Source organism: Neopsephotus bourkii, unplaced genomic scaffold (assembly GCF_033783945.1).
Source record: "Neopsephotus bourkii isolate Nb327-2 ecotype Australia unplaced genomic scaffold, CSIRO-AGI_Nbou_v1 NB_234, whole genome shotgun sequence".
Classification (NCBI taxonomy): Eukaryota; Metazoa; Chordata; class Aves; order Psittaciformes; family Psittacidae; genus Neopsephotus; species Neopsephotus bourkii.
Window position 1 is genome coordinate 6,806,126 of NW_026900744.1, and position 12,675 is coordinate 6,818,800.

General features: G+C 43.5%; 1 protein-coding gene across 16 annotated transcripts in view; it reads right to left on the reverse strand.

Annotated features, from left to right (window-relative positions):
- Positions 1-12,675, reverse strand: part of PTPRF (protein tyrosine phosphatase receptor type F) — a 395,978-nt gene that overhangs the window by 158,561 nt on the left and 224,742 nt on the right. The gene's annotated exons all lie outside the window — the stretch shown is intronic.

Sequence of the window (12,675 nt, forward strand, 5' to 3'; positions counted from 1 at the left end):
CTCAGAGCTGTACAGTTATTCACGTACAACATGTGTACTGTTTTGTCCATATGCTAGGGTTCTCCAGGGGAAAAAACCAGCATGCAACCTACCTGTGCAGCCAGTCTCTAACCCCATCCTCCTAGTTCACTGCGGCAGTGGCGGCACATCAGAAAGCCTTAATACAGCAGATGTCCTAGCAGAAGCTTAGAGCTTACCTCTTCCTCCAACCAGCAGCTTATATTCGCCATAAGGTGGTGAACATGAGCCTAAAATGTCCTTTACCTTCCTGTTTATTCATTTTTTGAGTGTTAAATGTACGGCTACTCCAAAGAATTACCCTAGTCCGAGCACCCTTCCTCTCTGAGAGGCAGCAAGTATGTTGTAGGATGGCAGAGCTATTCCACAGCCTGAGCTACTGCATCCCACAATACTAATACCAAATTTACAAAAGACACAAAAGGTCTGTTGGTATGACCATGTTGGGTTATCTCACGGTTTTCTGCACCAGAAAAGCTGTTGTTTCTTAGTGGGCATGCAACACGAAAGAGCAGATTGGAGCAAAACATGAAACCCACAATCACTTAATTCATATGATTAACAATTACACAGCAGACAGGAAACCAGGCGCATCCCCTCCATGCGTCTGTGCCTGGACTCAGTTTTCAAAAGAAACATCTGGTTCCTGACCAAGGTATTTCATTCAACAAAATCTGCTGGTTTAAAGTAGCTTCTAAACTAGCCAGGTGCCTTGAAAAGCTCTGAGACCTCTTGAGAAAGAGTTGGGGTGACTGAGGCATGCATGGCACCAATGGCACCCCCATCTCCCCGCACCTCTTCCCACAGCCTGGATTATTAGTATCCTTTACAGAAAGACTGGCTGGAGAGAGCTGTTCTGGCAGTTATGTGCTTTTAATGCCTCTGTGTTTGTATTTAAAGCATAAAACCCTGTGAGGAAGTACAACTGTGGAAGAGCAACAGCACAGGAGAATCACTGCTATTTACTTTTTTTCTTTTTCTGCCTTTTTAAACAAAGTCAGGCTTCAGCTGATTGTTCTGTTTACAGTACAAGTAACAGAAAAGAGTTTTACTCCTTACAGCCCATTAAACCTGTTTTTCTCCTACTCTTTTTCTCCTCCCCCTCTTCAAGGCTTTAACAAGCCACAGGAATACAAATCAGAAAAAAAAACCCAACCCCAAATCTCTCCGCTGATCAACTGCTGAGAAAAGGTTTCAACACGGCTGGTATTAACAGTGCAAATTTCCAACCTATTTATATCATGGATAATTGGTGACTAGAAATATTTGCATTGCTAATTTCCCTCCATTAAGAACAAACCCAGAGTCCCAATAATATGGCTTAATAGCTGCATTGAAGTTACTGCCCCTTCCCTGTCGTTTTAAGAGGAGTTCCCCCCCAAAAACGAGTTCCTAAACAAGGAATTCATTCTTTCTTTGTTCCTATTACTACCAAGTTTGCTGTTTTAACAACAAACTTGACTTTCACCAGCCTCTGTACAAAACAGAAGACACAGAGGGTGGTTAGGAAGGATGGTCATTAAAAATCTGTTGCTCTGTGTGTTATCGTTTCCTTATTATGAATTAAATAAATAGAAAAAACTCAGTACACTTTTCCAGCACAGAGAGGACCTTACAAAAACCTGAATTCTTGGTTTAGGTGCTTCAATTTTAAAATTGATGCCCTAGAAATATCTGAGAAAGATTTGAAAGAATGGTTAAACCACGCTTTCATTGCCAGTAATAAGGGCCAGCACAACCCTTTAACTGAGCTCCCTGAAGGCAGGAATCCTGTTATAGATTGCCACTTGTGGGGGACGGTCCTGAGCCTAAAGGGCTTCAGGAGCTGATTAGGAGGCTGATACTGCAGAGTTTGGAGTCTTACAAAAAGGCAATCAGCCTAAGAGTCCCCAGGGAGAAAGAGAGAGCAGGGAGCAGAGTGCCTCTGACTTCAACCAGCAGCTCTCGTTCACATAAAGGGACACTGTCAGGTCCCTTTAGAATCACTTTAAAATAGATGAGGCAGATTTGAGGGCTAAAAAGAAACTTTTCTTACGGTCCACTGGATCTGCATGCAAAGCTCATTGAAAACATTTGAGATGCATACCAAATTAACTGTACTGCACAACCAGAATTAATTGTGTCCTTGACAGCGTGGCAGCCGCTAACATTTGTTATCCCGTGAAGTCACTCAACCCACAAACAAGTCCCTTCACTGCCATTAATGCCCACTGTGCTCCCATAAAGCATAGAGAACAGGTACCTGTACCTATTAATAACCCTGTCACCGCTGCCACATTGCAGGGGAATGTGAGCTATCATGACATGGTGACATTTAGCTGATCTCCAGGTCCTGCAAATTCAGCTGACCAATACCGCATTTTGGAAATGAGTTTTGCGTCAGCGAGAAGAGTTATACACTGAATAAGACGGCGACCCAGCGAGTACCAGCGCTGATTTACTGGGGTTGGCAGCTGCATTGTACAGTATTGTAACTGTGCTGTGACAGCCAACTCTCACACCATCCTGGTGGAAATAAAGGCTGTTGCCCCCTGCTGCAACACAGAACACTGGAGATGTAAAACTTCAGAGAGGCAGCAATTCCATTCTTGGTGAAAAATAGAGGGTTTTTCAAAGAAGGCACCTGGAGGCTGCACAGTGCACCTGTATTACCAGCTAATCATCACTAGTATAAAAGGGGAGCAGACTCCTGCAACTCAGCCAGCCAGCAGCATAATCCAGAGCTCAGAGAGAGATGTGGCAAACACGTAACAGTAATGCCAAAATCCAGGAGACTGGGAATTCTTTGAGAAAATCAAGAGGAATTCACATGCATAACTCCAGCTGAGCTGGAGACCGCAGGATGACTGTCAGCCCAAACCCAAAATCCAGCTAAAATCACAAAGCCTGCAAGAAGAAACCAGCATGAGAAGAAGAATGCAGATTTTCTATTTTTTTTTCTTGTATGTGTCATCACCATTACCACAATATTCCCTGCCATGTTTATGGAAATACTGTAATCTCCAGAGTAAATCAGTTCTCTCTACAAATCTTCTAAGTCCTGAAATCACAGCCTTTCTCTGCAACAGTCAATAGCAGGCCCCATAAAGCACCTGCATTCTCAAGAGAGATGAATGTATTTTTGTGGTTTAGTACTCTGAAAACCTTACCAGTGTAAGAAAATAACAATAAGATATATTGTCACTTGAATTCAAAGGCCTCTGAACTCAGAAATTACCTTGCTAAAAAGTGATTCCCATGACCTCTTAACCCTGCACTGATCTTACACTTTCCCAAATAGAAAAATCAACCTCGTAACTGGAAAGACAAAAAAACATTACACCACAGAACACCATCTCTGTCTGCAAATCACACCGCCTAACCAGCAGAGTAGTAGGGCTGCTGGTAGTACAGCTGCAGTGCTCCTGGTGCCATAGGTGCTAAGCAGAGAATCCACTGAGGACAGGCACTTTGGTGAGGAAAAGGAAAGCCGTGATAGCGTGATGACACTGTTTGCATACTTGAGGTGGCTCCTCTCTGTGCTGTCCCAGCAGAGCTGATGTTTTTTCCAGTGATACCCCAGGAGTGGCACTGGGGAAGCAGAGACAAGGAACACCAGCCTCTTAAACTGATTATAGATGGCTTTGTTAGTAATATGTAACATAGAGCTGAGCTCTTCTAAGTGATGCAGTGCCTAACGCATAGAAGACTTTGTCTTGATAAAATCAGACATGTTGAGTACATAATAAATATGATATTCACCCTCTGCCTAATGTAGGTGATGTGAAGCTGCTAAGACTGCAATTTTTAGTCTATCACTGTCCTTAAATTATTAAGCAATATAGCACTAGAAAGCTAGACTGAAGGCTGTGCAGTGCAGTTCTGTTTTGGGTTGTTTTTTTTTCCAACATATGCCTGAGGACAGAATGTGACTTTGGAGAAGGTATTGTGGTGCTAGGTAGGAAGCATCCGAGAGGATGCTTGGAGAATGACACTGTGTCAGGTGTCAAAGTTGCTTACATTTGTATCTTCCTTCCTTTTTAGTGCTTGTGTGGTGAAGAAAAGCACTTAGTAACCTACACTGTAAAAAAGCAGAAATTCTCTGTCTCAGCAATATATTGCATTAACTGTTTACAAATGTTTTAGCTGGTTTGAAGCCAGCTTGGTAAACATGTCAGGATATTTTAAAGTCACCTAAAAATAGGTTTGTACTTTGGCTCTTGCTTATTTAAAGCCTGAACCAGAGATCTCTGTGATATATCAGTATCTTTCTTGTGGGAATAAGGAAAACAATTTCTAAGAATGCCTCAGCACACCCTATGTCACCTCCCCATTTTATTCAATGGTCCCAGGAGGCAGATCATGTATTTTACATGCATTTCTGTCAAAAGACTTATACAAAACCAGAAATTGCTAGTGCATGTGTACAGGAGGAAAGACCTTTCCTTGCTCTAATTGCTCATCTCACTGTCCAGAGCCCTGCAAAGAGCTCTGGAAGAACTTCATTTAAACGTATCCCATTCCTAATGTCAAGGACTCCTGGGCATCCCATCCCTTCTCCTAGAGGACACAGTCTGCAACTGAGTAATGCTCCTTTTCAACAAGGAATATCTATCTATAGAAAAGCTTTTGAAATGATGACGGTAAATTCACTGAGAGCAACTTCACCTTCCAGGAGATATGGCTCTTCCCACACGCACAAACCTAGCGGGCACAGACTGCAAAACCCAGGTGCTTAATCCATACCTGAGCCACTTAATTTTTTGCCTAATGAAAACATAGTATCAGCTGCTTTTAAGGGAGCAAATGACTCATATTGCTATCAGCTGTGTATTATACATTCTCCAAGACAAAGAGATCTAGAGCAACCCAGTTAAGTCTGTTCACAAAGAGACAGCATTAATCTGGAAATTACCTCATTCTCCAAAAGAAAAAAAAAAAAGGTAAAACTGAAGCAAAGAAAATGTGGGTGTGCTGAAGATTTCTTCATATATCTGTGCACTAATGGGATGTTTGTCCCAAAAGCTTGTTGTGGATATGATATTTTATATGCATTTTGAGACAGGGAGATGTTGTAGGACAATCTGTCACCACTGCAGAAAGAGGGTACCTTCATTTTCCTTTCACTATTTTTACCAATGTATTTTAAAGCCTTGAAAGGCAGAATCCATGAAAGGCAGAATCATGGCTGCTCCCATGTTGGGGTGACCAGGCCTGACATGGGGCTTTCGTAGTAGCTGGCTTTTAATGCCAGAAGCTGTCTCCCTGGGGTCATTCTGAGCCACCTGTAACCGAGGGAGACTGCACACACTCAGCCTTTCAGACTTCTAGCTCAGTTGGTCCCTGGTTTCAATCATGCTTTAGGGGCTAGCTGAGAAATGTTACCATTTCTCATGCTGGCTGATGCTTATAGGAAGCAGTAACCGCACACTCACCTGATGCATGGTCAGCAATGAGCTGGAAATCCACTGGGAAGGAAAGGGGAAAATTCTCGAGACTTTGCAACATTTATTTCAGGAACAGCTGCCTGCAGAAATGTCCCTGCTGAAGTATATGGTAACCTCAGCCAAAGACTGGCAATAACTTGGCTACTTGTTTTCAAGGGGCTTCTCTATCAAAACATGAAGAGCCCCATGAGTCCTCTTTCTCACTACAGACATAGACCACAAAGATAAAACAGAGCAGCGCCGGTGTTTGTGTGCACACATGTGTACTACCCATGCAAGCTGCTCCTGACAAGGGGAAAACTGGACAGAAAGCAAAACATCAAAACAGACAAGGGGAGAAAAAAGAACAGGGATTTTTCCCACCCATGGCTCTTGCAGCTCTGCTTCCCTGCAGGCCACAGAGGAAAGAAAAGTGTGTGTTCAGAGAGCAAAAGCCCTCAAGGCACAGGTTGATCCGAGCTTCTTCTAAATGCTGCTAAATAAGCCTATTAGTTTGTGAAATCTGGGAAGAGAGAACAAGGCCCAGAAGTATGAACCTAGACAGGATGTATTATTTCATGTGCATTTACATGCAGTACTGGCTTCTCTTGTTGACTGCCCAAAGGTCATCTGACAAACAGTGGTGAGTTTTTTACACCGTGTCAATTTTTGATCCAATAGCACTTGCATATCAGATGGTTTAAAAATATGTATTCACTGCCACTGTTTCTGCTCTGTTCAGTGGTGCCTGCCAATGTCTTGGGTTTATGATGTCTGTAGCAAATGTTTTAGTGTTGACATCTTCTGCAATTTGAGTGAAGATAAATTGCATTAAACACTAAAACATTACTTACAGATGGAAAATAGACTGACTCCACAGACATTTCCAAGCAGGGCATCTCCAGTTATGCCGTGGCAGAGGCTGCAGCAGAGAGAATTCAGTTTCATAAAGAAAAAATCAATTGGCATTAACAATAATGAGAAAAAGCGCCACCTTTACTTTCATTCTCACTTTGAGAAGTGCTGCTCCACCAACACAGGGTGCTAGAGAGAGCCTGTTCTCTTTGTGTATACAGACAAAGCTGCACAGAAGCAGCACCATATTGTGTCAGAATATGCAGCTTTATCATACTATACATCGTAAAGATACTGGAAAACAGCCCCTGCCCATCCCTACGTTTGTGAGAAAGAATGATTAAGAAAAATACTGCTCACCATTTTCTCCTGTCCCAGTTTTAAGCCCAGCTATTTAGTCTGGAGCACAGAAAGGGAAGTCCGTATCCTTTTCTTTCCACTGCCTTCCCCACTCCCCTTCCCTGTTCCCTGTGGTACAGAGGTTCATGATACAAATGTAATTGCTCTAATTTTTTCCACATCCTTTTGGGAGAGAGAATATTTCTTCTTTTAAAGGGTATTAGTAACCCTCTGGCAATTCCATTTATCTCTTCAGCACAGTGAATGTGAAAGCATCAGCTGGTGCTTGCTCTCCCTTTCACCCACTGCCACCGTGGAGCCCCCAGAGCACCTCTGGAGAGGATGGGAGCTTCGCGCCGGTGCGACATGCACACGCTGTCACAGCATGGAGACAGGGCCAGCACACAAACACGGATGACAGTTTCATAAATATTGAAGGGCAGCTACTCTGTAATAATGCAGAGTTAACAACATGCATATTTTATTTATAGAACGGTAAGAGATGCACTCTATCTGCCAAAGCTGAAAGACTGAATCTCAGCTACCCGTGGCGTGGCTGAGCGAGGAATGGGTTAAAGGCAGGGTTTCAAACGTAAAACAAGGCTAAGCCCCAGTATTTCTCCAAGGCCTCCCTCCTTCCTTGCCCTCTGCAGAGGCTATAAATAGACTGCAGAAGAATAAAGTATGGGTGGGACCAAACTAGTCAGTCCCTTGTGTTCTCCCTAGGGAAGGAAAAAAAAACACCTCACCATTTCACTCAATTACTTCAGATTATGAAGAAATTAACACCCCATGAAAAAACTCCAGAAGAGCTGCTCCTAATTGCAGTAGGCAGCCTCTGATTTACCATCGTGCTGAATATTTGTCTTTGAATTCTCCTTTCCTTCCTTTGCATCATATGCATGCATATTCCCAAAGCAATGCACGTTTACTGAATTTTGCAGTCACGTTTCCTGTAGCCCACAGACTGCCTGTAAGGAAGAGGTGTGCACAGACAAGGGATGTAGGTGGAGAGCAGCATCTTTCCTATGCTCTGTTTTGTTAATTCTGGAAAAAAACCCACAAACAACCAACCACTACTACCTATCCCTAAATAAATCTGAAGTTTAAGAAAAATGCATTTTGCCTATCCCCCCAAAGCTGAAGAGTCTTTACTCAGGCAGATTCTTGAGGAGCAACATATTTAAAAGCAAAAGATTCAAATGGGAATGCTTTATCTATAACCCTGTATGCATCAAGGTCATCAGTCCCGACTCACCTTCCCAAGGTAGTTTTTACAGCATCACCAATTAGCAGGAAAGTTTAAGAAATGAGGTATTATCTGTTTATATTTGAACAGAAGGTAACTCAAAAGAGAACCACCACCTCTTGCCTGGCACCTGAAATCCTTTCTCAAAGTGCAAGCTGCTCTTAATAGCTGGGGAAGACAGTGCAGGCACCAATACCATCTTTTCCAACTAGGATGACTGGCTTGATCTCTCTGAAGACAGATGTCTACCTGCAGCTTCCTTAGAGTGGGAGGCATGAGAAAAACATACCAAGGACCAGTGTTCAGTAGCTAAAGCTCAGGCTTCAGATACGCACCTGGGATATACCCACATTGAATGTTAGGGAAATAGTTCTAATTTAGCATGATGAGGGGCAGAGTTTCTGTAAGTTTTTTACCTACTGAATTCAACAAGTGATTTAAACCACAGGATAAGTAGGGGTTATCCTTTTTCTCCCACTCTTACACAGACACCCTGCAGTTTGTTTTCCCTGAGCAGTGTCACGCCAGCCATCTCAGGTCTTCCAGCTTTGCCAGTAGGTCTGCCCTTGTAGTTTGAAGACATGCCTTCCTTGGGAAGGAAAACTGAAATGCTCCAGAGGTAGTCAGCACATGCAAAAGCACCTTTAACCTGCACCCCTGGAAATGCAAGAAGCTGCCTTACATTACATGGGCATGAAGAATGACTAAATCCTAACTTGGTGCACTCTTTTCCTAAAAAACTCTGGGAAAACAAAAATCCCTTCTTACACTCTCAGGCTTACATTCTTTAGTATGTGTCTCCTTAATGCAGACCTCTCAAGATCTCTTCAGAATCTGCATGGACAGAGCAGACAAGAGTGCTTAATTACAAAAAAGCAGAAGATTCATTAAGCATCCAGAGGAGAACTGGCATCACCCCTTCCTGGCAGCCCTCTGTGCTCTCAGAAGCTTCATGCACCACTCAGTTTACAGCAGCTCTCATCACAGAGTAACTTAAGTTGGCCCTGGTTTGAGTAGGGGGTGGGCTAGGTGACCTCCAGAGGTCTCTTCTAACCTTTTTCCCTGGGCCTTGGACCTATGATGATAAGCCAGCAATCAGGAGAGCAGACCTGACACCTTCCTCCCAGGAAAGGATGTCTATGGCAGCAAAAATCCTCTTATGGGATCCGGATGAACTCAGCTGCTATCTGCCACCTGCCCTCTTAGAGCAGTGAACCCTCATCACACAGAGGCACAACAGCCTGGTTAACCTTCTACTGTAAAACCTCATCTTGACTCTCTCAGCTGAGTTTGCATCAGGCTTTAATTGTCTACCCTCTCCGGGACTAAAGGAGAGGTTAAACACTATTGGTTTTATGTGAACCACGACTACTGTGACCATAATGCTTTTAATAAATCTTCAATAACAAGTTGTATAATTGCAGAGGAGGCTATATAAAATGAAGACCACAGAAGTATTTCTGTGTAATTTTTATAAGCACTGCCATTGATAAGAATTCATTTTTGTTCAGTAACATCATACTCCACCAGTGACATCTTTCAAAGACAAAACTCAAACCAATGATCATAAACTCGGGTTTTCTACCTGCAGGGCAAGTGTTCACACACGCACCCCCATGTGCAGTGCTTTCCCTACTTGCTGGTGGGAATCTGGCCACAGCACACACATCTGACATTTCAATCTTTTGTCCACATGTTAGAAGCGGACAGGAAAGGTGATGGGCACCCATGCAAACACCCAGGCAGGCATTATGCACTATTAATTTTGTTTAGGAGAGAGTGAACCAAAATCATAGATAAGCAGGGCAACATAGAATCATAGAATAGTTACGGCTGAAAAGGACCTTAAGATCACCTAGTTGTAACCCCCCTGCCATGGGTAGGGACACCTCACCCTAAACCATGTCGCCCAATGCTCTGTCCAACCTGGCCTCGAACACCACCAGGGATGGAGCATTTACCACTTCTTTGGGCAACCCATTCCAGTGCCTCACCACCCTCACAGTAAAGAATTTCCTCCTTATATCCAATCTAAACTTCCCCTGTTTAAGTTTTAACCCACTACCCCTTGTCCTACCACTACAGTCCCTGATGAAGAATCCATCCCCAGAATCCCTATATGCCCCCTTCAGATACTGGAAGGCTGCTATGAGGTCTCCACGCAGCCTTCTCTTCTCCAAGCTGAACAGCCCCAACTTTCTGAAACTGTCCTCACACAGGAGGTGCTCCAGCCCACAATCATCCTCATGACCCTCCCTCTGGACTTGTTCCAACAGTTCCATGTCCTTCTGTTGAGGACACCAGAACTGCACACAATACTCCATGAAAAAGAAGAGAGCATTATTATTTTAAGGTAATATAAATCCCAGTTCCTTCTTCCAGTTCCTTTTTACCACGGTTGTCATGTGTTTCCCACAGGCCTCTGACATAAAGAATGCAGCAGATTTAGAATAAAAGCCCTGAAGGGATGTGGAGAGCAGAAAGCACACCTGGTCCCATCTACCCAATGACACAAAAATGCAGGGAGGCCTGGAAAAGGTGGGATTCTTGTTTCTCACATGTGACACTCCCACTTTCTCCCTCTCCCCTAAATAACTACCTACTCACCCTGCGGCTCTACACTTACAAACTGGCTCTTCAAGGCAGCAGGGAGAAAACTGCAGAAGCCAAAATCCCCTGAAAACAGAAGTGGGTCCAGGTCTGCTCAGCAAATAGCACTGTGTACTTTCATTGGGTGCACAGCTGGGGACAACAGGTGCCTTTAATTCCAGTAACTTTTTTTGCTGATTGTGGCAGGCTTTTCCTCTGCTTTTGTTTCCAGTCCAGGAACAATTTCCTATAGGTCTGGCATCCGCTGCTCCCAGCTTTGTTTTAAGGAAAAGCAGGTGTTGGTCTCACCAAAAGCACCTGTGAGACAAGAGTGATATGACTGCATCACAACTCGTAATACTGCCACGTTTGGACAGGATTGAGGGGACCATAAGAGGGACAACATCCAGAGCAAGCAGCAGCAACTCCACCTCACCCACAGAACACAACAGGTCCTGAAAAAAAGGCCAACCGAGTGACCAAAACAAGGAGAGATCATTGTGCCAAGTGCCCGCTTTATCTGAAGATCAGGCTCAGCAACACAAGTGTTGCTATGTCTATAATCAAATGGAAAGCTACTTTCCTGGGCCAGGGACAGAGGAGAACAAGCACACACATGGCTGGGAAGAGTCTCAACTTTGTTCCTCATACCTTCCTGCAGCTTCTGATTGTGAAAGACACTGTAAGCTATTCTGATTTCTGTAAATCCTTTCTCCCTGTATATATTTGGGTCATTCGGGATACAGAACCATGTAGTTACAAAGGAAGTGGAGAAGGGAAAGGAGTCAGATATGAGATGCTTTAGGGAGAACAGAAAGATTATAAGAGACAAGTCATGAAGAGACCAGCTTCAAAGCATCACTTCCATGTGACGTGAAAGTCATCCCAGGAGATGTCAGCACAGGAATAACACAACCTTCGCTCTTTTAACACTTAAATCTCAAAAGGATAGGATTTTATTTTTTTTTATAAAGTTATCAAAATGTTAAACACCTTTACAGAGATTTTTCTGGCATGCACGTCAGAGAGACTGCCAGTTTGGATTCTTGTCCAAAAGGCATCTAACCGTGCCAGGTGTCCAAGCACAGCCTGCCCAGTCTCCACCTCCAGTGAGTGCTGTCTGTTTGCACAGGAATTGCTCCTTGAGTAGAGCAAGGTTCTTCCCTATGTAGCCACTGATCTTGCCTTAAAACAGCACCAGAAATTTTGCCACAGGTCCGTGAAGCATCTGCTCCAAAGCTGTGAGCGTGTGTTTGTCCTATGTCAGTATCAGTGATCTCTCTTTACACTCTGTCTTCCAAAGCCCTATAAAACCAATCTAACTGCAGAGCTAATACAACAGGTGAGTATTTGTCTTTGCAACTTACGGCCTCCAACTTGCTGCTAGCCAGGAGTAACCAGCCCTAACTTGTCTGTTCTTATTATCTCATTGGGAAATCAGAACATTTAGCAGAAATCTTCGCTCCCATTTACAGGTACGAAACCCACGTAACAAAGAGATTAAGGAAGACAAGAGCCTGCAAAAGGAGGCAGAATAGTAAAATGTACTGGAAAACCCCTCTTCTGTCCTTTGCATCTTAATGCCTGGAGTTAACACCACAGCCTTAAACACCTGCAGCTCCTTTTGATAAACAGTATTTCCTCTCCTCTTGGTCTTTGACCAAAAATGAAAACAGAAATACCAGAGGTTGTAGATTTCTGTATAATGAAGTTTTAAACTCGTTCTCCAGATAAACACTCCCCAAAACAGCAGTAAGTGTATTTCTCTCACTTAGAGCCCTTAATATCCTCACCTCTAACACAATAAAAAAAGCTAAAACTACTCATTTTGTTACCTACTGCTCTCCAGATTAATCTCCATTCTGTGCTGCACAATGACAGGGTCACCATGGGGTTTCCATGCCACTGGGGCTGTGTAAGGAAGTACGCGGCCTCTACAAGTAAAAGCATGGGAATCCTTTATTCTAACACTTCCTAACCTGGGGTTTAATTCCCTCACTTTTGTAAAATGAAAACCAGTCTTTTCTCAGAACAGAAATGATCAGTGCCAGCTTTCCCAAAGGAAAAATATTACAACTGTGTATAGCTTCTGCCAGACTTAAAAATCTTAGAAGGATCTTGGCTTAGAAGTAAGCTCCGAGTGCTCTAAAACAGCCTAAAAAATGAGCAGGTGCCTCATGAAACGAACATTAAGATTTAGAGTCCAAATCTGGTGCCCTT